Below are 26,415 nucleotides of genomic sequence, written 5' to 3' on the forward strand. Positions count from 1 at the left end.
GGACGTCGGCCAGTACAGTGGTACCATGTGGGTCCACAGCCCTTTCAACTAAGCGGGCGTGAGATTGTTGCACTGAATGGAGATTATGTTGAAAAATAGGGTTTTGTAGCAAAAAGAGAGGAGAAAGAATGGTTTATTGGAGTCCTGAATACAACAAACGTCCTTTCCGAAAAAAAAAGTGTTGCCTTAATTATTGAACGCTCCTTGTACATAGAGAACAAGAGCGTCCCTGAAGGCCGGCCGGTGTGGCCGAGCGGTTCTAGGCGCTACAGACTGGAACCGCACGACCACTACGGTCGCAGGTTCGAATCCTGCCTCGGGCATGAGTGTGTGTAATGTCCTTAGGTTACTTAGGTTTAAGTAGTCCTAAGTTCTAGGCGACTGATGACCTCAGAAGTTAAGTCGCATAGTGCTCAGAGCCATTTTTGAAGGGTAGAGCCATGGGTCGTAAGATATCTGAAATTTAGCGTCCACTGTTCAAAGTGCCGTCAATGCGAGCAAGAGGTGACCGAGACGTGTAACCAATGGCATCCCATACCATCACGCCTGGTGATACGCCAGTATGGCGATGACGAATACACGCTTCCGATGTCGCCAAACACGGATGCGACTATCATGATGCTGTAAACAGAACCTGGATTCATCCGAAAAAATGACATTTTGCCATTCGTGCACCCAGGTTCGTCGTTGAGTACACGATCACAAGCGCTTTTTTCTGTGATGCAGCATCAAGGGTAACCGCAGCCTTGGTCACCGAGCTGATACTCCATGCTGCTGGAAACGTCGTCGAACTGTTCGTGCAGGTGGTTGTTGTCTTGAAAACTTCCCTATCTGTTGACTCAGGGATCGGGACGTGGCTGCACGATCCGTTACAGCCATGCGGATAAGATGCTTGTCATCTCTACTGCTAGTGATACGGGGCCGTTGGGATCCAGCACGGCGTTCTGTATTACCCTCCTGAACCCACCAATTCCATATTCTGCTAACAGTCATTGGATCTCAACCAACGTGAGCAGCAATGTCGCGATACGGTAAACCGCAATCGTGATAGGCTACAATCCGCCCTTTATCAAAGTCGGAAAGGTTATGGTACGCATTTCTCCTCCTTACACGAGGCATCACAACAACGTTTCCCCAGGCAACGCCGGTGAACTACTGTTTGTGTCTGAGTAATCGGTTGGAAACTTTCCTCATGTCAGCACGTTGTAGGTGTCGCCACCGGCGCCAACCTTGTGTGAATGCTCTGAAAAACTAATCATTTGCATATCACAGCATCTTCTTCTTGTCGGTTAAATTTCGCGTCTGTAGCACGTCATCTTCGTGGTGTAGCAATTTTAATGGCCAGTAGTATATAATTAATGCTTTGAGACATCCTGTGTCCAGAACAGTACAAATTGTATTGGTACTTTCATATGAGGTGTGGAAACGTGGCAGTAAGTTTACGCTGTATACGTGATACGAGCTGCAGCGCCCTAGAAGCAGCAGTAGCTGGCTGCTTGTCGGGGGCGGAGGGTGGGGCTCGTGACTGCAGGTGATCCGTCAGGCGACTATCGCGTCTTTATCACCACGGCAGCGGCAGCGGCGGCGCCACCGGGACCGCCTGCGGAAGGCGTGGGTGGTGGGGCCACGTGGGACGGCGACCCAGACGCAGGCACGCTCTCTGCGCAGCGTTCTGAGTGCGTGCTTTGCAGGCCAGCACACTGCACGCGAGCTCCGCCGCCCAGTTCCGCTCTGCGCCACGGAGGCGCTACCGCTGCCCAGAGCATAGTCGTTTCTAGATACCTTCCCAAATATAACGCCAAGAATGCCGTTCGTAGGATTTTTATCAGAATAGTTAACGCTTTTAATTCCAATATTTAAAAAATTATACATAATTTTAAACGGTTTCAATAAGTATTATTGTAATAGTAAGCAACTAATAGAAGGAATGATCGAAGCAGACGAAAAGAATTAAAATTTGAGCTGTGGTCAGGACTTCTTGCTTGCTAGGCAGGAATGCTAACCATTACATTACAACAGCACAATGGTCGACATTGCTGCACGAAATACCTAAGCAATTATATACTGTCAATATATAAGGGAAAATGAATTGAAGTGTGTGTTGGGGAGGGCACTAAGCTTAGGTAGTTCGTGTAGGAATGTCGACTATTGTGCTACGGTAGTGTAACGGTTAGCATTTCTGCCTAGCAAGCAAGAATACCGAGGTTCGACTCCCAGCTACAGCACAAATTTTGTCATTTCGTCTGCTTCGATCATTATAGTAGATAATACGGTTCAAATGGCTCTGAGCACTATGGGACTCAACAGCTATGGTCATCAGTCCCCTAGAACTTAGAACTACTTAAACCCAACTAACCTAAGGACATCACACAAGACCCAGTCATCACGAGGCAGAGAAAATCCCTGACCCCGCCGGGAATCGAACCCGGGAACCCGGGCGTGGGAAGCGAGAACGCTACCGCACGACCACGAGCAGCGGACTATAGTGGATAATAAAAAGAGGCTTAAATGTCTCAGAGAAACATTTAATTATAAGATCTTTAATGCACGGAAATTGTCAAAAAGTGAACAGGTAGAAGGAGTTATTGCACTTTTGAAATACGAATGTAAAATCTTTCACAAAATTAATAATTATTATCATAGCGAGAAACGCAAATAATATGAATAACCCGTCATTTCATGTAACATACTTTACCAATTTAAAAAAAAAAGTGATCCGATGACAAAATATGTCACCTGGTGGTTAGTACACTCATGCTCATAAATTAAGGATAATGCTGATACATGGTGAAACAACTCTCTGGTGGGCGGTTTGCGGGTTTAAATCACATCGGGGTATGACCCTGCGGTGCATTTGGCCTGCGGACGTGCCGCTGGCAGCAGTCCACATACGCAGAGGTGTGTTGGTGCATGTCAGAGGACGGTGCAGCGAGTAAGTGTGCAGACGTTTTCATACGTGCTAATTGTGACTGTGTGTTGAAAATGGCTCAAAGAACACATATTGATGACATTATGGGGGGTAGAATAGTAGGGCGACTGGAGGCTAGTCAAACACAGCAGGTCGTAGCACGGGCCCTCCGTGTGCCACAAAGTGTGATCTCAGCTTTATAGCAACGATTCTAGCAGACAGGAAACGTGTCCAGGCGCTACAGTATGGGACGTCAACAGTGTGCAACACCACAACACGACTGATATCTCACCATCAGTGCTCGCAGACGGCCATGGACTACTGCAGGTAGCCTTGTTCGGGACGGGACCTTACCGTAGCCACTGGAACACACAGTCTACAGGCGACTGAACAGACATGTTTTATTCACCTGGAGACCTGCAAGGTGCACTCCACCGATCCGTGGCCACAGGAGAGCCCGTAAAGCCTGGTGTCAAGAACACAGTACATGGTCATTGGAACAGTGGTCCCAGTTTATGTTCACGGACGAGTCCAGGTATAGTCTGAACAGTGATTCTTGCCGGGTTTTCATCTGGCGTGAACCGTGAACCTGATACCAACCCCTTAATGTCCCTGAAGGGGACCTGTATGGAGGTCGTGGTTTGATGGTGTTGGTGGGATTATGATTGGTGCACGTACACCCCTGCATGTCTTTGAGAGAGGAACTGTAACAGGTCAGGTACATTGGGACGTCATTTTGCACCGGCATGTCCGCTTTTTCATGGGTGCAGTGGGTCCCACCTTCCTCCTGATGGATGAGAACGCACGGCCCCACCGAACTGCCATCGTGGAGCAGTACCTTGAAACAGAAGATATCAGGCGAATGGAGTGGCCTGCCTGTTCTCCAGACCTAAACCCCTTCGAGCACGTCTGGGATGCTCTCGGTCGACGTATCGCTGCACGTCTTCCAACCCCTAGGACACTTCAGGAGCTCCGACAGGCGCTGGTGCAAGAATGGGAGGCTATACCCCAGGAGCTGCTCGACCACCTGATCCAGAGTATGCCAATCCGTTGAGCGGCCTGTGTACGTGTGCATGGTGATCATATCCCATATTGATGTCAGGGTACATTAGCAGGAATCAGTGGCGTTTTGTAGCACATGTATTTCTTGACGGTTTTCTCAACTTATCACCAATACTGTGGACTTACAGATCTGTTTCATGTGTGCCTATGCTGTTAGCGCCAGTTTTGTGTAGTGCCACGGTGTGTGGAACCACATTCTCAATTATCCTTAATTTATGAGCATGAGTGTAGATGTACTGATAATTGTTTCAACGTCGTCTGTCTACAGAGAGCGCAATGGTGTACCTACCAGAGCGCTATCTGTATCCAACCTTTACTAGGGAATGCCCACAGCCAGAAGGCTCAGTGTGGTGCAGACGTGTGAAGCAAGCAGGAATCCATGCAATGGAGACGCACTCCTGGTTCCTACAGCCGACTGAACGAGTTTGAAAGGAGTCAAGTTGTGGCCTTCCGAGTGGTGGGATGGTGTTTCCGGAGAACTGGCACACAATTTGGACGTGCTGCGTCAGCTGTGCGACGATGCTGGTATCAGTCGTCACGTGGACATTCTTATACCCGTGGGCGAGGTTCTGGACGTCCACTAACAAGGAAATCTCCTCATCGCACCCCCCTCAGATTTAGTTATAAGTTGGCACAGTGGATAGGCCTTGAAAAACTGAACACAGATCAATCGAGAAAACAGGAAGAAGTTGTGTGCAACTATGAAAAAAATAAGTAAAATAAACAAACTCAGCAGTCCATGCGAAGATATGCAACATCAAGGAGAATGATAGGCTAGGAGCGCCGTGGTCTCGTGGTTAGTGAGAGCAGCTACGGAACGAGAGAGCCTCGGTTCAAGTCTTCCCTCGAGTTAAAAGTTTAATTTTTTATTTTCAGTTTATGTGACAAACTCTTATGTTTTCATCACTTTTTGGGAGTGATTATCACATCACAAGAAAACCTAAATCGGGCAAGGTAGAAGAATCTTATTACCCATTTGCCAAGTGTACAAGTTAGGTTGGTCGACAACATATTCCTGTCATGTGACGCACATGCCGTCACCTGTGTCATATAGAACATATCAGAGGTGTTTTCCTGTGGGGGGATCGGTTGACCTATGACCTTGCAATCAAATGTTTTCGGTTCCCATTGGAGAGGCACGTCCTTTCGTCTACTAATCGCACGGTTTTGCGGTGCGGTCGCAAAACACAGACACTAAACTTATTACACTGAACAGAGACGTCAATGAACGAACGGACAAGCCATAACTTTGCGAAAATAAAGAAAGTAAACTTTTCGCTGGATGGAAGACTTGAACCGAGAACCTCTCGTTCCGCAGCTGCTCACGCTAACCACAGGACCACGGCGCGCCTGAGGTGATTTCATCCTTGATGTTGTCTATCTTGCTCATGAACTACTCAGTTTGTATATTTTGCTTATTTTTTTCATAGTTCCACTCAACTTCTTCCTGTTTTCTCCAGTGATCTGTGTTCAGTTTTTCAAGGCTTATCCACTATGCCAACTTATAACTAAATCTGAGGGGGGGGGGGGGGGGCGCTGGGGAGTTTCCCTTGTCAGAGCCATTAGAACCATTTTTGAAACTTTGAGTCCGCATTTATCTTCCAAACTATACGTCGTTGAGCAGTCCTTTAGTGTCCGGTTCTCTTCCTCATTTTTTGGACGATCTTATACAAAACACAATCGAAGAGAGCCTTTCTTGTCATTAGTAACAAATAAAGTAAGTTAGTAACAAATGTGATACACGGGGATGCCACCCTGGTACTTGGAAGCCCGTCCGACGCATAACTATTAACAAACTAGGTAGCTCGAACCTTAAACATTTCATATGATTCAGGGAATCTGTCTAACGCTGAAATTATCTGCAGTCGCGAGAAACAGGACGCGTCATCTCAGAAGCACCCGTGTTTTGTGCTGAAACGATACAACACCGTTGACGCTGCCTCTGCTGCTCCCATGTATCGCACGTTAGACCGGCTCTGTCGGGAGGGAAGCCGCCACAATTTATCGTCGCGGGCCGCGGGCGTCCCGTAATCCCGGCATGCACCGCGCCGCGCCGCCCCGGGCGGCTGGCTGGCTGGCTCCTCGCTCACAGAACGCGACGGCCGCATTAATTTGTCAACTTCCGCGAATAATTAATCAAAAAGGCCCTCCCTGACGACCGTCCATTTTCACTGCAAAGTCCTCGCGTCTGATTAATGTAACGGAAATGTTTGAGGTAAAAAGAGGCGGACGAGAAGTTATAAATTAGGACGCTGGATGATGGCGCTCCACCAAGCCTTCTTCATCTCCGTCTTCAAGCCACCCAATGGACTGCGAGCTTTCCGCGCATTTCTCTTACTTACGATTCCTAAAAGGGCTTTTTTCCCCTCCGTAATTGGCAAGAAATGAGACGAACGTTTTTAGATACCCCTCATTTGAAGGTAAAGAAGAAAATCTCTCTTGCTGAACAACAACTGGCACTGGCGGTGTGTCAAGTGGTTGCCTACCTGCTTGTTTCTAGGGAATGCTCTTCATCAATGGCAGCACAACAGTAGAATCACCACGGTGAGGTACAAATTTATAGTCAGTTTTCGTGGCATAGCCACGAGAGTGCTTCTGGTGTCATACGAAATCGCACGCCAGGTATAGATCCAGTGTGTGGTGCACGCAGTCAGATTGGTTGCAGGTCCTCAACTGGCCTCCTCCTGGCCAACACAAGGCCATCGCTGGCACCAAGGCAGAACCAGCTTTCGTTATAAAACACGGCAGATCGCCATCCTTCCTTCCATTGAGCTCTCGCTTGACACTACTGAAGTCGCAAATTGCGGTGGTTTGGCGTCATTATCAACTCACCACATCCAATCTGAAATGTAACTTACCCTCGCTAACGTTAGAGCGTGTATTTGAAGCAAACCTGATCTGCGTCCCCATAGTGGTATTGCTAGCGCCACTCTTTTGCGACTGGCGCGAAATTTGAAATGACATCACGGGTTTCGAAAAAGACGATGGTGTGAGACCCAGCTCGCGGTATTCGTCTACGAGACTCAGAGCAGCAACATTATGCTTCATCACTTATAAACGCGTAATTTATTTTTTTAAAGTTTCTTTCTGTTTCCTGTATTTTTCTGATCGTTCTTAATAATTATAGTTCAATGCAGACGGGCATTTTGTCTTTAACACGTTAAATTAATGCTTCAGTCTGATTTTAAATTAATCTTCCTCAATTTCAGCACCCCAGTACCACAATATGCACTCCGTCTTCAGGCCACGAGTGGCCAACCGGGGCCATCCGACCGTCGTGTCATCCTCAGAGGAGGATGCGGATAGGAGGGGCGTGGGGTCAGCACACCGCTCTCCCGGTCGTTACGATGGTATTCTTGACCGAAGCCGCTACTATTCGGTCGAGTAGCTCCTCAGTTGGCATCACGATGCTGAGTGAACCCCGAAAAATGGCAACAGCACATGGCGCCTGGATGGTCGCCCATCCAAGTCCCGGCCACGCCCAACAGCGCTTAACTTCGGTGATCTCACGGGAACCGGTGTATCCATTGCGGCAAGGCCGTTGCCACCACAATATTAATAAGCTAAATTGTAGCTAGGTTGGCGTCTGCAACCAGGTGGTAATCCAGAGTTCATTTCTGGGCGGGTCAGAGGTTATTAGTGTTTCACCTTCCTACGATTTTGCTGCACAGGGTAGCCGCGCGGTCTCGGACGCCTTGTCACGATTGGCGCGGCTACTCCCATCGGAAGTTATTCTTCTCCCTTGGGCATGGGTGTGTGTGTTGTCCTTAGAGTAAATGATTTAAGTGGTGTGTAAGCCTAGGGACCTATGAACTCAGCAGTTTGGTCCCATAGTACCTTACCACAAATTTCCAAATTTCCTACGATTTTAATAATAACTAACGACCTGCCCTGGCTTCGCAATAAGTATCTACGGCCAGACCACTTGTCTGGCTTAGTGGCAACAAACTGAATACACAAACGTTCCTCGTGAATCAGATGATCAGTGAAAACAGTACGAATATCTTTGTAGTAGTTCTTCAGATTAGCCTTCATCTACATCTGCATCTACAGTCATGCTCCACAAACCACCATACGGCGCATGGCGTAGGATACCTTGTACCAATTGTGGTCATTTTTTTCCTAATCCACTCGCAAACCGAGCAAGGAAAAAAACACTGTCTAAAAGCCTCCATACCAGCCGTAATTTCTCCCATCTTATTTTCATGGTCCTTACGCGAAATGTACTTTGTCAGGATTCAAATCGGTCTGCACTCGGCCGCAAGTGCGATTTCTCTAAATTTGCGCAATATTGCGTTGCAGAAAGAGCGTAGTCTTTCCTTCAGGGATTCCCGTTTGCGTTCACGAATCATCTCCGTTATATCTGCGTGTTGTTTGAACCTGCTGGTAACAATTCTAGCAGCACTCCTCTGACTCTGAATTGTCTCTATCTCTTTCCTCAAAAATGGTTCAAATGGCTCTGAGCACTATGGGACTTAACATCTAAGGTCATCAGTCCCCTGGAACTTAGAACTACTTAAACCTAACTAACCTAAGGACATCACACACATCCATGCCCGAGGTAGGATTCGAACCTGCGACCGAGGCAGTCGCGTGGTTCCGGACTCAAGCGCCTAGAATCGCCCGGCCACAGCGGCCGGCAGTCTTTCTTCAGTCCGACCTGGTGATCCCAAACACTCGAACAGTACTCAAGAATAAGTCAAACTAGAGTTCTTACGCCATCTCCTTTGTGGATGAGCTACACCTTTCCAAAACTCTTCAAATAAAACGAAGTCAAGCATTCACCTTTCCCCTTCCAACCTGAACTGTTAATTCCATTTAATATCGGTTTGCAATTTTACGGCCGGCCGAAGTGGCCGTGCGGTTTAAGGCGCTGCAGTCTGGAACCGCAAGACCGCTACGGTCGCAGGTTCGAATCCTGCCTCGGGCGTGGATGTTTGTGATGTCCTTAGGTTAGTTAGGTTTAACTAGTTCTAAGTGCTAGGGGACTAATGACCTCAGCAGTTGAGTCCCATAGTGCTCAGAGCCATTTTTTTGCAATTTTACGCCTGGATATTTAAGCGAAGTGACTGTTTGAAGCAGCACACTAATAATGCTGTATTCAAACATTATGGTTTTTTTCCGCTCATCTGCATTAACTTACACTTTTCCGACATTTAGAACTAGCTGCCTTTTATCACACCGATTACATATTTTGTCTGTCACCTTGCTTATTCCTAGAGTCACTCAACATCCCGTACACCACAACGCCATCAGCAAACAGCCGTAAATTGCTGCTCGCCCTTTTCTTCAGGTGATTTATGTATACAATGAATAGAAGCAGTCCTACACACTTCCCTGGGGCACTCCTGACGGTTCCCGCGCCTCTGACGAATATTCGCCCTCGAGAACCGCGTACTGATTTCTTTTACTCAAAAAGTCTTCGAGTCACTCGCGTTTCTGGAAACCTAAAGCGCATGCTCGTGTCAAGTACCTTCCGGAAAACGTGGAATATAGAGTTTGCCTGTTGCCCTCTATCTATGGTTTGTAGATGACGATGATGATGATGATGATTGGTTTATGGGGCGCTCAACTGCGCGGTCATCAGCGCCCGTACAAAGTCCCAGTTTTTCCAACGTCCGTTGTAGCCACTGTCATGATTGATGAGGATGATGATGAAACGATGAGGACATTACAAACACCCCGTCCCCGGCAGAGAAAATCCCCAACCTGGCCGGGAATCGAACCCGGTATCCTGTGATTCAGAGGTAGTAACGTTACCCACCAGACCACGAGCTGCGGACATCTGTGTTTTGAAGGATATCATGTGACACAAGGGCAAGATGAGTATCGCACGAGCGATGTTTTCTACACCCTTGCTGATTTGTCGACAGCAGCTGTTCTGTCTCGGAGTAATTTATGGAATGTTCTCAAGAATTCTGCAGCAAACTGATATTAAGAAGTAACCTGCCCTTCTTTTCTGTTCATTTGGGACTTTTCAGTGGGCGGGAGATTCGCGGTAAATCTAGGTTAAGTAAGACGCCAGTGTCGTATATTACTCTCTGTAAAACCGAATTGGGTTTCCACGCGGACCTGGCGACTAATTTGTTTTCAGCTCTTTCCATTTATTCCCTACGCCACGGATGTCAATTTCTTCTTCCTGATACAGACAGGAAAATGTAGCAAGGGTCGTAAGATATAGATTCTGGTCAAGCTTCACTTCTCGATGGAGCTGCGGCGGCTGTTATCTGTACTACTTTTCCCACCAGATACAGCCTACTGTGTAGCTGACTCTGTCGTACCTCCCATCACTGCCACGAGCTGTCGCTTGTAAATGCGGAACAGATAAAATTACATGTATTGAAACTCATCATTAATATAATTATATATTTTATTTACGAATGTTCTTCGTAAATGAGCCCCTACTTATCAGTGAAATTGTATTAAAATTCCTACAGTAATTCCCCTCAACCTTCACATACAGCCCGAAAACAGATCCCAGGGAAATTGATTTATAAACATGTATACATAACAATGAAAACATATATGTAACATCATTAAAACTTGTTAAATTTCAAGTACTGAGAACCTATGAACGTGCTTCTTTTGCTGGCTGGAATGATGTCTGCAGACAGTCAGCCGATTGCCCTTGTGGACAGGTCACAAGGCACGCAGTTGTAAGATATCCTCTGTTAAACATTGCATGTCGTTTGTACTATTCCTTGCCGTTTTGAATACTCTTGCTTTTCATTCTACTTACTCTTCAAATGTTAGGTGAGAAATTTTCCAATTTATATGTGTAGAAGTACAGGTGAACAAAAGATTTATTTATAAGGAAATATGCTAGATACAGCAATCTGTTGCAAATGATACCTTTGGTTGGTGCACTTCTACAAGTGCTGCTACAGAAACTTTACAGGATTTTCAGACATGGATAGTGTTTCAACTAGACGGTGGACCATAACACTGGGGGTTATTTGTTCACCAGTTCTTGGATGAAACCTTTCCGGTCTGATCGATCAGTAGACTGGGGCAACATGAGCGCCCCAAGTTTACAGACACGCTGAGGATGAAGCCTTCAGCTCATTAGTTCCTGATGTGCAAACTCTTGTGGTACGGATACGAATCGGTGGAGAGGCGGTGACAGAAGAGATGTTGCAAAAGACACGGAGAGAAATTGAGTATTGCCTACACATCATACGGGCAACAAACGGAGCACACGCGTAACCGTATCGGTAAAAATCTTCATGAGTTTGGCTACCACTTGCCATAAACAGCATAGTTGTACCTATCTAGCCTATTTCCCTAGAAACAAATATTTGTAATCAGTGAAAGACATTCAGATCACCCTATATAGATGCTTGTACTAAAATATTTCTAGAGGTATCATGACCCCCCTCCTCCCCCATCCAGTCTATCCGTGCCTGACTGCAACAAAAGATACCATACTGTTAGCAATGCTAAGAAACCATTTGTCGTGTTGCAGTAGTGACAAATAATTTTTTTTTTACTTCACTCCGTGGCAATTTTGAAGTTCCAGAACAGAGCCGCTTGACACACACGTTCTTGTGCTTCACCAGAAAGTGCCGTATGCTAAAAGTAAACACGTTCTTTTGTAAAAATTACGAAAGTCAAATGGTTCAAATGGCCCTAAGCGTTATGGGACTTAGCATCTGTGGTCATCAGTCCCCTATAACTTAGAACTACTTAAACCTAACTCACCTAAGGACATCACACACACCCATGCCCGAGGCAGGATTCGAACCTGCGGCCGTAGCAGCAGCGCGGTTCCGGACTGAAGCGCCTAGAAACGTTCGGCCACGGCGGCCGGCTTTACGAAAGACAGCAACAGAAATTTTTCAGATACTGTGTGACGTTTTCGGAGACAGGTGTGCGTCATATATTCGTGTCTTTGCAGACACATATTCTATGGACGACCAACAGATGCCGGCCGCACGTATCAACAATCGCAAAAAGATAGCAAAATTTTGAGAAATAATGCGGAGAGACCAAAGATATAGTCTTTATGGAATTTCTTCTTTGTTTTTAATAACCTCGTCGTCGACGGAACGCTAAGTATAATCTTCTTGCCTTCCTTGCATGAATAGTGACATGAACATAAAATCTTAATCCTATTTTTCCCACAGGTACAAAGCCTTAACTCTCCCAATACCAAAGGGGAGGGGAAGTGAGAGTTACTTTACGCTCACTTTTAGAAAATATTGTAATGTAGTTGTGTTCTTCATAGTTTAAAATTCTGAAAAAAATATTTATTGATTTTAAAGATTTTTTATACCAGATTCCAAAACTGTTTTATTCTTTCAGAAAAGCAAACAAAAAAATTTAAATCTTATTAGTGAATATGACTTTTTGCTACAAATGACACATTTATATTTTCAAGTTCAGGACCCTTCTTATAAATTTATATGTCTTTAAAAATGTGTTGTGAATAAAAGACAACGATAACTCACAAAACATGTATTTTTTAATTTTTTGTGGTGGCCTCAAAGTACCCAACTCCCCTCTTCATTATTTAAAATGCGTAGGTATTGCTAAGATTGTGTTAAAAGATATTTTCGTGGTCTGGAACCTACCTATACATCAGTAGCTATTCAAAAATGGAAGTTATCAATAAAATTTAACAACATATAATGATTTTTTTTATTTTTTGGTTGGCGTAAAGTACCATCTATACTTACGTAATGTCTCCCCCTTAGCACACGTTCGACTGTGTGACAATGAATTAAAATATTTGTATTACTACAGGTCAAGGGGTCGATAGTAGCTCTGTAGCGATAGAAGTATTTTTTTCATTCCATATTCTTTAATAGTATTAGCTTTTCTTAGTGTTATTAACATATTACAAGGACTAGTGACCATTATAGCGTTTTATTACACATAAAATGTGGCTCGTATGGCCTATTTTAGCTATCTAGATAATAGAATATAATTGTGCAGACTAAGTAAATAAAATAATAAATTCCTTCTGGCCCACAAGTCCGAGCCGATTGTTACTCCCCACACCGGTTACGGCATCTCCCTGCCCTGTCCTCTCGACAGTTTAGTCTCCATTATCCCATAGCCCCTCACACCAAGCTTAATTGCCACGATCCAACCGCCACTGCCAATTCTTACTCGTGCATTCCCCGACGCACAAAAGCCACTTCTCTGAATTGCTGATCCCTCTCTATCGTTTCACATTTCGCCACATTTCCCCCTCGCTGCTTCCGGAAGCTGATCGCCATACACAACTACAATATCTGTGGACTAACCGTCGCCAGTAACGTTTTCGCTCATATCAAAGCTCCACTCACAGAAATGCCGCAGCTATATCGTACGAATTCGGAATATCAGCAGCAATATTTAATCAGACGGAAACGTTGCAATTACTTTTCACTTTCATCGTTTCACTTCTTTCAGGGGTAGTATTTTATGTGTATTGCGTAGTTTCAATTTTTATAATAGCAACTGGGCTGAACGACGTGCTTAGAAAAGACGTGGAGGCAAATTCGCCATAAATATAGCCATATCCCATCTGACTACATGCTACGACGTTTATGGCCTAAGATTGCAAGACGTGAAGGTTTCAAACAATAATAATTTCTAGAAGTTAGCTATCATGAACAGTTCTATAATCTCAGTCATTTTTGTATTGTCATGTAATTAATTTGTGGTGTAAATTGAATTTCATCTACATTTAGATTCCGCTAATCACCTTATTTTGTGTGGCGGAAAGTAATTCGTAGTCATAGGTTTTCAACTAGTTGATACAATTTTCAAAAATATTAGTTTATTTTAAAATACTACAGAGTAATCAACAACAGTATGGCTGCACCATTGTCACATCATCTGCGGAATAAACGAATAAAAATAAATAATTTTAATAAATGTCTATGTCGGAACAATGACGCATATGTTTGTCTGCTTGCGTTTTGCGCAACGAAAAACATGTTTACAACAGAAAATATGGAACATAGGTTCCATAAATGTATACTGGCTTACAGGAAGCATTGTAAATGTATGTCAAGCCTCTAAATCAGTAGCAGTCATGAGTATCTCCACAATATCAAAATTTTCTTTCCGAAGTACATCATTCTATTTAGCTTTTGTGTAATTACAGTTCAAATGCAAGCTTAAGAACAAATATTTGAAAGCTTCCAATACACAGAAGCGTTCAATCAAAAGCGTCCACAATTACGTAAACTGAAGTTTAACGTGTCTCTAACAAAAACAGTGCTCACAGACTATAAATGTCTGATCGAAGCATAGGTTCATATACAAGGGCTATCAAAGAAATTCATTAGACACTTAGAAGTGCATTTTCATTAACTCGTGAATCTGTTAACCAACACCATTACACACATACTGCTCGAAGCGATTATGAAGTTTTATAACCGACATATCGCGCTCGACAGGTGTCATGCCGGATGGTTAGGTGTTTACTTCTTTCGTTGAGCGGCTCTGTCTGGCCAGCCCAGAATAACGTTAAATGCTCTGTACCCTACAAGTGCCGCAGTTCGTGTTTGTACCAAGCACAAGCGACAAAGAGGAACATTGAACTTATCACATTCCAAAAACTACCTATCAGCGTTTCAATCATTACACCGGCACGGTTTTGCCGCCTTATGAGTCTTATTTGATTGCTGGTGTCTACACTATGTAACAGTTACATATCATAAAATGGTTCAAATGGCTCTGAGCACTATGGGACTTAACTTCTGCGGTCATCAGTCCCCTAGAACTACTTAAATCCAACTATCCTAAGGACATGACACACATCCATGACAGAGGCAGGATTCGAACCTGCAACGTAGCGGTGGCGCGGTTCCAGATTGCAGCGCCTAGAACCGCTCGGCCACCCCGGTCCGCCTACATGTCATACATCATGTGCATGCTTCAGTACCTTTTATCCTAATCTGTGTCTTGTCGAAATGCGGATCACCTGAGTATATTTATACAGTATGAAACATGTAGTGACTTAATAAGTACATCTAAAAGAACAGCTGTGGTGGTTTTCTAAACACTTGCATAAAACAACTGCTTGGAATATCCGAAAATACCTTTCAAAGAACTGAACTGAGGAAATTACTAACATTTGAAATTCTTTAATCTGTTATTGGTTGGTTGGTTTTGGGGAAGGAGACCAGACAGCGAGGTCATCGGTCTCATCGGATTAGGGAAGGAAGTCGGCCGTGCCCTTTCAAAGGAACCATCCCGGCATTTGCCTGGAGCGATTTAGGGAAATCACGGAAAACCTAAATCAGGATGGCCGAACGCGGGATTGAACCGTCGTCCTCCCGAATGCGAGTCCAGTGTCTAACCACTGCGCCACCTCGCTCGGTAATCTGTTATTCGTGTTGTTCAAACTGACAAAGCAAGGAAGGCAATATGGAGCTGCCAAAATGTTTTAAGAATTGTTGAATTAAATAGAGCGATAATAAAACTAAATGAATAGTCCTTTTGTAATTCCATGGGTTAGAAAGTAACTTAAATGATTCTATAACAAAGAATTGGTATTTTAAATACGACAGTACGCCATTTTAGGCACTATATAACATTAAAACACTCGATAATGGCCCTTTAAAGCCGAAATCATGATGGTGTAAATGTAACACTGCAAATAAAAAACAGTCTAATGGCGGTACTGACTTTAAAGAAATTTATTGTGACTGTGGCCCCGCATATTGAAAAAAATTATTAAATAATTAAATGCCGGATTCCGTCGAAGTTGTTTTCATTCAGGCTCAAGAAGTTCAATAATCAAGTAGGTACCAGCTAAGGACTTTCGAACATATACCAAATATGAGATAGAATGAGTCTATGAGAACTATAACATAAGCTGCGGCCTTGTCACCTCGGGCGTATAAGGGGCGATCAAAAAGTTCGCATTTGATGGCGTTGCTACAGCGTCTATACAGCGAAGAGGGACTCCGCTGAGGGTGTGTTAGCACCGACATGTGCACAAGGAATTAGAGTGGCATTTCTGTCTTTCTGACGTGTGTGCGGTAAATGCCGAAACGCGAACTATGGCGACGTTATTACCAAATGCATCCAAACAGGACCAGTTTACTTTTATTCTTTCTTGACTGCTGAGGGACGAACACCGATAGACATCTATCGGAGAATGAATGATGTGCTGGGACAGCTTGCCTGTCTAAAACCATTGTTGCGGAACGGTATTGCTGCTTTCTGATAAGCATGTCCCCACGTTGCAAATGTCGTTAGGCAGAAGTTACGCCAAGTGGTAAACATTCGTGCTCCCTCCCTATAGTCGTGATCTTTCCCCATGCGACCATCCGCCTTCGGTCTTTTAAAAAAGCCATGAAGGATCGACGACACGTGTCAGATGAGGATGTGCAGTAGGCTGCTTCAGGACTTGGTGTTTTACCAAACGGATATCTTCAATCTAGTGCGTAGATAGGATGATAGCGTCAATACTCACGGCGATTTTGCCGTACCATTTCTGGACCGTACGGCCTTGGAACCGAAGCCTTTTGGTCGTCCCATATAACTTGCAATGAAGGCGTCCATATGAACATAACCCAAAATCAAAGAGTTAATTGACGCAGGAACAGCGTTTTTAGGCAGCTGAAGTCCCAATAGAGAGTTTTGTGTCACGTAGGAGGATACTGTGAGGGTTATTCAGGATTTGGGTCTGGCCAGTAGGGGTTGCTGAATAACCTAAAGGTGAGGCGACTGCTAGCGAATAACAGGTTCAAATGGCTCTGAGCACTATGGGACTCAACATCTTAGGTCATAAGTCCCCTAGAACTTAGAACTACTTAAACCTAACTAACCTAAGGACATCACACACACCCATGCCCGAGGCAGGATTCGAACCTGCGACCGTAGCAGCCCCGCGGTCCCGCCTGCAGCGCCAGAACCGCACGGCCACCGCGGCCGGCGCGAATAACAGGATACTCGCGTTCGAGCCGCAACTCCTAGCATAAATTTTCCATTATTATTGAAGATATATGACGGTACAGTTAATGAAATGGCACTTCGAAGCTAATGTGCAGTTAAAGGAAGTGTTTGAGACTCCTAAGCACTCTGATTTTGACAAATTTGCCGACAAAATCAGTAGTCGCAAGCAAGCTAATAAAAAATGTCCTAAATTGACGGCAAACAAAATCAGTAATACTAATATAATCTCAGCACTTATGGTGTGCTGAGAGATAAGGAAACGAAAGTGGTTACGACGAGGATGACGGCCATGACAAATAAGACGACGGCAACGACAGTTGAATGATGATGATAATTACAACGTTATACCCATAGACACAGGCACGGGCAAATGTCCTCAAGTATTTATACTTCAAATAAATCGTTACTGTCTATCAAAACTGTACACTCGCAGAGGATTTGAAATTTATGTCATGAAATCTCTCATTTTATAAATTCACTTAACTACCCCTACCTTAGCAAGAAACAATTGCTAACTGTTGTCTTTGTGGTCCTTGAATTTGTCAGTACCGTCTGACAGTATTCGAGCAGTATCTCTCGATTTGTGATTAAAAAAATTGTCATTTGGAAGGCGCTGCAGTGCACACATACAGGGTGTTACAAAAAGGTACGGCCAAACTTTCAGGAAACATTCCTCACACACAAAGAAAGAAAATATCTTATGTACACATGCGTCCGGAAACGCTTACTTACCATGTTAGAGCTCATTTCATTACTTCTCTTCAAATCACATTAATCATGGAATGGAAACACACAGCAACAGAACGTACAAGCGTGACTTCAAACACTTTGCTACAGGAAATGTTCAAAATGTCCTCCGTTAGCGAGGATACATGCATCCACCCTCCGTCGCATGGAATCCGTGATGCGCTGATGCAGCCCTGGAGAATGGCGTATTGCATCACAGCCGTCCACAATACGAGCACGAAGAGTCTCTACATTTGGTACCGGGTTTGCGTAGACAATAGCTTTCAAATGCCCCCATAAATGGAAGTCAAGAGGGTTGTCAGGAGAGCGTGGAGGCCATGGAATTGGTCCGCCTCTACCAACCAGTGGTCACCGAATTGTTGAGAAGCGTACGAACACTTCGACTGAAACGTGCAGGAGCTCCATCGTGCATGAACCACATGTTGTGTTGTACTTGTAAAAGCACATGTTCTAGCAGCACAGGTAAAGTATCCCGTATGAAATCATGGTAACGTGCTCCATTGAGCGTAGGTGGAAGAACATGGGGCCCAATCAAGACATCACCAACAATGCCTGCCCAAACATTCACAGAAAATCTGTGTTGATGACGTGATTGCACAATTGCGTGCGGATTCACGTCAGCCCACACAGGTTAATTGTGAAAATTTACAATATGATCACGTTGGAATGAAGCCTCGTCCGTAAAGAGAACATTTGCACTGAAACGAGGATTGACACATTGTTGGATGAACCCTTCGCAGAAGTGTACCCGTGGAGACCAATCATCTGCTGATAGTGCCTGCACAAGCTGTACATGGTACGGACACGACTGGTTCTCCCGTAGCACTCTCCATACAGTGACGTGGTCAACGTTACCTTGTACAGCAGCAACTTCTCTCACGCTGACATTAGGGTCATCGTCAACTGCACGTAGAATTGCCTCGTCCATTGCAGGTGTCCTCGTCGTTCTAGGTCTTCCCCAGTCGCGAGTCATAGGCTGGAATGTTCCGTGCTCCCTAAGACGTCGATCAATTGCTTCGAACGTCTTCCTGTCGGCGCACCTTCGTTCTGGAAATCTGTCTCGATACAAACGTACCGCGCCACGGCTATTGCCCCGTGCTAATCCATACATCAAATGGGCATCTGCCAACTCCGCATTTGTAAACATTGCACTGACTGCAAAACCACGTTCGTGATGAAGACTAACCTGTTGATGCTACGTACTGATGTGCTTGATGCTAGTACTTTAGAGCAATGAGTCGCATGTCAACACAAGCACCGAAGTCAACATTACCTTCCTTCAATTGGGCCAACTGGCGGTGAATCGAGGAATTACAGTACATACTGACGAAACTAAAATGAGCTGTAACATGGAAATTAAGCGTTTCCGGACACATGTCCACATAGCACATTTTGTTTCTTTCTGTGTGTGAGGAATGTTTCCTGAAAGTTTGGCAATACCTTTTTGTAACACCCTGTATATATTCAAGTTGTTGCTCTGGAAGCATCATTTGCCGCCAAAATCTGATTTTTGCCATTAGTTCTCACACTGAATAGAGTTTTATTGCCATTCATGGCGCCACCTTTTCATACTCGGTCTTTCGTCAGTCACATAAAAGCAAAGGAAGCGGGCAATTCGCGTCGATGCTGAGAGCTCCCCCCAGTAACGAGCGAAAGGCGGCGTCACGTCGTCGCGGCCGGTATTAATGAAAGCCCGTGCCGCCGGTGCTCGTTAGTACTGCGCCTGCAGTGGTTTCTCTTGAGAAATTCACGTTGAAACTGGTCTGGCAAGAAATATCTAAAAGTAGTCAATGACAGATGGAGCTGTCTATACATAAGGTGAAGAAAAATTCTCGCATTGGAACGAGCAGTTCGATTCCTCATATACTGGCAACACGAAAACTTCTGTCACAAAATTTCGTCCTGAGCATATTTAGAGCTGTAAATGTACGTTAAAGATTAGCAATCTGGTAATACTGTTATCACATATACGTAACTACCTCTGTCAGAACAGTTAGCAGCGTGGTGCAGTTGGTGCAGCGTATAGTCTTTTAGGTTGGCATGTAGGATGTCGAGGGTTCGATCCTGGGTCGAAGCATATTTCCTTTTATTTGCTAAAAGTAGTCTATGTGGTATGATATCTGGCAGCTTAATCGTTGTGCAGGGATTACAATAGGTGTTCTACAAAAAATTTCGAGTTGCGTACTGTGAACACAGAAATGGAAGCACAATGGTTTCATTGGTTCAGCTTTTAAAGAAGCCTTATGTACGTTGCGGAGGCGAATTGTTCCGCGCCACTGCAATTACTAGATTCCAAACCCGTTTTCTGTGTAGCCTCCCGCAATGTCCCACGGGCAGCCATGACTCTGGCACCCAGTCAGTCGTAGAGAAGGCGAATACTGTCCCGGGATTAGTTAGGGCACTCCTGTTCAACCTCTTCATGTAGTTATGTAAGAGTTATTGGGACGAATCGCATGAGTCGCGACTCGTCTCATTATATCCCACACGTACTCGATTGGAGACTGTAAGTAGGCTGTTTAGGTTTTTATGTTGGTAACGCCACGTAGCGTATGAAAATCACTGACTGTGCTGTGTGCAGTCTGTGGCTGGTTGGCATTGTTGAAATATTCGCTATTGTAGTGTTGGGCAGTTGGATGTGAACAGCGCGTAGCGTTGCGCAGTTGGAGATGAGCCGCCAGCAGTGGTGGATGTGGGGAGAGAGATGGGAGAATTCTGAGAGCGGACGATCTGGTCGTGTGTCCTTCAGCAAGAGTAAATTTGTAATAATATATATATATATATATATATATATATATATATATATATATATATATATATATATATATGGTGTTACAAAAAGGTACGGCCAAACTTTCAGGAAACATCCCTCACACACAAAGGAAGAAAATATGTTATGTGGACATGTGTCCGGAAACGCTTACTCTTCAAATCACATTAATCATGGAATGGAAACACACAGCAACAGAACGTACCAGCGTGACTTCAAACACTTTGTTACAGGAAATGTTCAAAATGTCCTCCGTTAGCGAGACTACATGCATCCACCCTCCGTCGCATGGAATCCCTGATGCGCTGATGCAGCCCTGGAGAATGGCGTATTGTATCACAGCCGTCCACAATACGAGCAAGAAGAGTTTCTACATTTGGTACCGGGGTTGCGTAGACAAGAGCTTTCAAATGCCCCCATCAATGAAAGTGAAGAGAGTTGTCAGGAGAGCGTGGAGGCCATGGAATTGGTCCGCCTCTACCAATCCATCGGTCACCGAATCTGCTGTTGAGAAGCGTACGAATACTTCGACTGAAATGTGCAGGAGCTCCATCGTGCATGAACCACATGTTCAGTCGTACTTGTAAAGGCACATGTTCTAGCAGCACAGGTAGAAATCATGAAAACGTGCTCCATTGAGCGTAGGTGGACGAAACTAAAATGAGCTCTAACATTGAAATTAAGCGTTTCCGGACACATGTCCACATAACATCTTCTCTTCATTTGTGTGTGATGAATGTTTCCTGAACGTTTGGCAGTACCTTTTTGTAACACCCAGTATGTGATGACATTTTAACATCGTTAAGGTAAATACATTGTTTGTTGTGTATCGAAATCTTTCATTTGGTAACTATGCCTATCAGTAGTTAGAGCCTTCAGTAGTTAGAATCTTTTATTTAGCTGGCAGTATTGGCGCTCGCTGTATTGCAGTAGTTCGAGCAACAAAGATTTTTGTGAGGTAAGTGATTCACGAAAGGTACAGGTTATTGTTAAGTCAGGGCCATTCTTTTGTAGGGATTGTTGAATGTCAGATTGCGTTGCGCTAAAAATATTGTGTGTCAGTTTAGTGTTGATCAGAATAAGTAAAGAGCGAAATGTCTGAGTGCGTTCAGTTCTGCTCAGCTGTTTGAAAATCAAATAAACGTAGCAGTTTACCAGCACAGTAATTCATTAAATTTTCTAAGGGGACGTTTCAAGACGTTTCCGGTGATCGCACTGGCCAGAGTAGTAGATGCGCGTCTTGGAGAGGACGTTATCTTTCACGGGCAGTGTGTAGACGAGCATTAGCTTTTTGGAACAACACATCGCCTACCTGTTGCAAGAACGGCATTAGGACGGATCTAACAACATTCTGCACTTACTGAGCGCTGGTTAGCGTCTCCTCCAGGAACGCCAAAGCTGAACGGGAGTTGCAGTTTATCGCACCCCAGAACATAAGTCCTAAGTGGGGCCAGTGTGTCTTGGACGAATGCATTCTAATAGACAGCGCTCACCAGGCCTGCGTCGTACACGCAAACGACCACCACTTGCGTGCAGGCAGTATCTGTTTTCATCGCTGAAGACCACGCCACGCCATTCGGTCTCTCAAATAACCCTTTGATGGCACCATTGGAGTCGTGCATGTCGAAGCCGTGGCGCCGGCCGGAGTGACCGTGCGGTTCTAGACGCTACAGTCTGAAACCGAGCGACCGCTACGGTCGCAGGTTCGAATCCTGCCTCGGGCATGGATGTTTGTGTTGTCCTTAGGTTAGTTAGGTTTAAGTAGTTCTAAGTTGTAGGCGACTGATGACCTCAGAAGTTGAGTCGCACAGTGCTCAGAGCCATTTGAACCATTTTTGAAGCCGTGGCGTGAGTGGAAGAGGGCTGGAAGTGAGCGTGCCCGTAGTGCCACTGCAAATAACCGGTTCGCACAGCTCATGCTGACACGTCTGCGCTCACAAGCCCTCCTACCTGTGCTGTGATAACGGTACGATTTGCCACTGCTATCCTTACTATATGACGACCCGGGCTAGTCTCTGTACTTACAAGGGAACCTCCCCATCGCACCCCCCTCAGATTTAGTTATAAGTTGCCACAGTGGATAGGCCTTGAAAAACTGAACACAGATCAATCGAGAAAACAGGAAGAAGTTGTGTGGAACTATAAAAAAAATTATCAAAATATACAAACTGAGTAGTCCATGTGCATGATACGCAACATCAAGGACAAATTGATCTCAGGAGCGCCGTGGTCCCGTGGTTAGCGTGAGTGGCTGCGGAACGAGAGGTCCTAGGTTCTAGTCTTCCCTCGACTGTAAATTTTACTTTCTTTATTTTCACAAAGTTATGATCTGTCCGTTCGTTCATTGACGTCCCTGTTCAGTGTAATAAGTTTAGTGTCTGTGTTTTGCGACCGCACCGCAAAACCGTGCGATTAGTAGACGAAAGGACGTGCCTCTCCAATGGGAACCGAAAACATTTGATTGCAAGGTCATAGGTCAGCCGAGTCCTCCACAGGAAAACACGTCTGATATATCCTATACGACACTGCTGACGGCATGTGCGTCACATGACAGGAATATGTTGTCGACCAACCTAACTTGTACACTTGGCAAATGGGTAATAAGATTCTTCTACCTTGCCCGATTTAGGTTTTCTTGTGGATATGATAATCACTCCCCAAAAAGTGATGAAAACATAAGAGTTTGTCACATAAACTGCAACAAATGAATGCAACTGTTTCACAGTCGCATAGTTTTCCCTGTGCTCTGTCAAAACATATGTTTTTAACGCTTTCAAATTTTTCCGTGTGTAGACCGTCAAATCCTGCATATGTCCAAGCAAATCTGAACATGTCGTGGAGTTTTGGAGAGCGAAGTTGATTATGTGTGAGTGCCTGAACTTTGATAATTGTCTGAAAATAAAATATTAAACTTGCCACTCGAGCGGAGACTCGAATCAAGGACCTCTCGTTCCGCATTTGCTCATGCTAACCACGGGACCACGACGCTCTTGAGCTCAGCCTATCCTTGATGTTGCCTATGTTGCGCATGGACCACACAGTTTGTATATTTTGCTTATTTTTTTCATAGTTCCACACAACTCCTTCCTGTTTTCTCGATTGATCTGTGATCAGTTTTTCAAGGCCTATCCACTGTGCCAACTTATAACTAAGTCTGAGGGGGGTGCGATGGGGAGGTTCCCTTGTGAGCACTATGGAACATCTATGGTCATCAGTCCCCTAGAACTTAGAACTACTTAAACCTAACTAACCTAAAACAGCACACAATACCCAGTCATCACGAGGCAGAGAAAATCCCAGACCCCACCGGGAATCGAACCCAGGAACCCGGGCGCTGGAAGCGAGAACGCTACCGCACGACCACGACCTGCGGACCTCAAAGTTTCCTTTTAAAAACAAAATATATGAGAAAAACAAGAAAAATAAAGCTGCCGCCATAACCTAATAAAGGCGTACAGAAAAACAGAAAGAACAGCACCTTTAAACATCTCGGAGAAATAGTACAACTGAAACTAGCGAAATAGATGCCAACAACAACAGGTGAGACAACATGACCATTGTTTTCCGCGGGACACAATGCTTCATACAAGAGAAAGCAATCACAAGACGAGCTAAAATGAGACACGTTGAGATTAGAACGGCGTGTGCATGCCAGTGAGTGCCTCCGAATGCCGCGAATGTCAGGACTAAAAACAGCTGAAAATTTAGAGAGAGGTCCTCCGAAAGATAATTGATCCAAAGATCGTGAATGGGCAGTATAGGTTACGAGGGAGAAAAAAATTGCAGAAGGAAAATCAACGTTCAGTAAGTCAGTGAGGAAAAGAAGACTAACGTTTTACGAACGTCTGTTTTTAGGATGGATGAGAAGATACTGAGAAAATAAATTTTCAATATACTTGACGTCAGGCCTAAAGTTTCGCACAAATGTTTCAGGGAAGTGAGAAAGGATCGACAAAGGTCTCGATTACGTCGCTGAATATGTCAGACAGCGTAAACTGTAGGTCAGAGTTCTACCGCTAGAAAGGCTTTCATGATTAATAGAAAATGAGCAGGGGATGGACAAATAAAAGGAGACAGCTTATCAAAAAACGAATATCAAGATTTTCGGCTGCAAAGAAGGTTTCCGGTTTTGCGCATCGTCACCTAACATGGTCTCTAATGGCCAAAATGGAATAAAAAACCAAATGAAAATTCTGAAATAAGAACGGTCTTAGAATCAAATTTCAGTGTTTGAATTTATTTTGCATATGATTTCTTGTGTCCAGCCGTTCGTAGTCACACAATCCCATCTCGCCGGCCGAAGTGGCCGTGCGGTTAAAGGCGCTGCAGTCTGGAACCGCAAGACCGCTACGGTCGCAGGTTCGGATCCTGCCTCGGGCATGGATGTTTGTGATGTCCTTAGGTTAGTTAGGTTTAACTAGTTCTAAGTTCTAGGGGACTAATGCTCAGAGCCATTTGAACCATTTGAACCATCCCATCTCGCTATCAAAATTCTATTCTTATCTCTGGGCAGTCCGTTTACTCCAGATATCAGATTGGTAGTACAGTCACAGTTAATTTAACTGTGTTCGGTTAGCTGCTCCAATACTCGCGATCGAGAAACTTTATAGTCTATGTTTTAAATATGTTCAGTAATCAGTATACCGTTATTATAAGCAAGGGGCCATCGATGGGAAATTTCACGTAAATCAGATCAAACGTGTCCTAAACTTAATAGTTTATTGTGGTTCGATTATTGGTACTCTTGAAGTTATTGTAGCATCAGACTTCACACAATACTAAATCACTATAAAATTAGTCGTGATTCATTTCACTCCAGTCAAACAGACTTGACTGTACACAGTTAAATCCTTGACGGACCACCTGTTCCAGCACAACCATGTGCTCCGCATTCCTTAGTCACACTGTCGTCCCTCGACGGAAATTCCCACAACCTCACGCTGGTCGCATGGCACCTCGAAGAGGCGGAAGAAGAAATAAATTACATCGACTGAGTTAGCGCAAGCGATACGGTTACATGGCGGATGGAACAAAATGATATGAAGTCATGTGCAAGGAGCAAAAATATTCCTGGTGTTCTACAAATATTTACAGAAGGTCGGAAAAGTATTTCCTTTTTAATAATGTTGTCATGTCTTACCCAGTACCGATGGAAGCATCAGTAAACCTGACAAAATCTTCATTAGTAGGTTTTGGCACTCGATTAGAATTAATTACAGCTTGAAACCGATGTGAGATGGACAAACATAAGTCATGCTTAATAGTTAAAAGAGATACATGCTGACTCTTACAGCAAAGGAAGGGGGAGAAAATCGACTACACAGCTTGTCCTCCACAATAACCGTCCACATTCAATTAAAGTGAGAGCCCAGAGTTCACGGTAAGAGCAGCTCCTTTCAAAGATGAGTCGAGCATGCCGTCCGGATGTTGTGGCTAGATGTGGCACCCGACTCTCCATGTCTGAGCAGTCTGTTACAGACAGGTGGATGATGAAAATGGCAGAAATTCACCAGCTGCTCGACTGGGATAGTAATCGATGCAAGACGCTTGTCTCATAGATAGTTGTAAAACTACTGTAGGCTATCAGAAGTAAGCGTAGACTACAGTAATGGAAATGCCGTGTGGATAGGGCCTCCCGTCGGGTAGACCGTTCGCCTGGTGCAAGTCTTTCCAGTTCACGTCACTTCGGCGACTTGCGTGTCGATAGGGATGAAATGATGATGATAAGGACAACATAACACCCAGTCCCTGAGCGGAGAAAATCTCCGACCTAGCCCGGAATCGAACCCGGGCCGTTAGGTATGACTTTCGTTGCGCTGACCACTCAGCTACCAGGGGTGGACTTGACTACAGTAGTTTGGCTAGTAACCTTGGTCAGTTAAAATTGTAACCGCATTTCTTGAATGTTAGGTGTGTTGCATACTTATCAGGCGTTACCTCATTTCGATCGCTTTGGCTCAAATGGCTCTGAGCACTATGGGACTCAACATCTTAGGTCATAAGTCCCCTAGAACTCAGAACAACTTAA

At 44.6% G+C, this 26,415-nt stretch overlaps 1 protein-coding gene and 1 pseudogene across 2 annotated transcripts in view; both read right to left on the minus strand.

Moving 5' to 3' along the window:
• Positions 1-26,415, minus strand: part of LOC124605586 (complexin) — a 737,935-nt gene that overhangs the window by 383,371 nt on the left and 328,149 nt on the right. The gene's annotated exons all lie outside the window — the stretch shown is intronic.
• On the minus strand, positions 7,400-7,516 carry LOC124608038 (annotated as a pseudogene).

Source organism: Schistocerca americana, chromosome 3, assembly GCF_021461395.2.
Source record: "Schistocerca americana isolate TAMUIC-IGC-003095 chromosome 3, iqSchAmer2.1, whole genome shotgun sequence".
Lineage (NCBI taxonomy): Eukaryota > Metazoa > Arthropoda > Insecta > Orthoptera > Acrididae > Schistocerca > Schistocerca americana.